Here is a 426-nt window from a genome sequence, read left to right as displayed (position 1 = left end):
TCTTTATTATTTGCCTTTTAAAGAAGTAAGTACCCTTTACTCATTCAACATTAATAATTCAAGCTTCCTTATGATTTTTCAGGGAGATAAGAAGAAGAAAACTAGTTAGTAGCCCTAAGGCAATAGAGGCTTATTTAAAATCACTGCTCTTATAGTAAACCAGGCAAACACACCAGTGATACAGTCTTTTTCTAAATTATTGAATGCTCACTGATTGATTTATGGAGTCCTGGTATGATGCTGTAGGATAAGTACTGGACTGCTAACCACAAGGTCAGCAGTTCAAATCCACCAGCTGCTCCTCAGAAACCCTATGCAGGGTAGCTATGAGTCAGAACAACTTGATGAAACTTAACAACAACAAATTGATTTCTAGTTTATATCCAGATATACTAATACTACACACTTAGACCGTTAAGGTATTTT

This window comes from Chrysochloris asiatica, unplaced genomic scaffold (assembly GCF_000296735.1).
Source record: "Chrysochloris asiatica unplaced genomic scaffold, ChrAsi1.0 scaffold00159, whole genome shotgun sequence".
NCBI classification, from domain to species: domain Eukaryota; kingdom Metazoa; phylum Chordata; class Mammalia; order Afrosoricida; family Chrysochloridae; genus Chrysochloris; species Chrysochloris asiatica.
The sequence above is the reverse complement of the archived record's forward strand: the minus strand, read 5'-3'. Positions refer to the sequence as shown.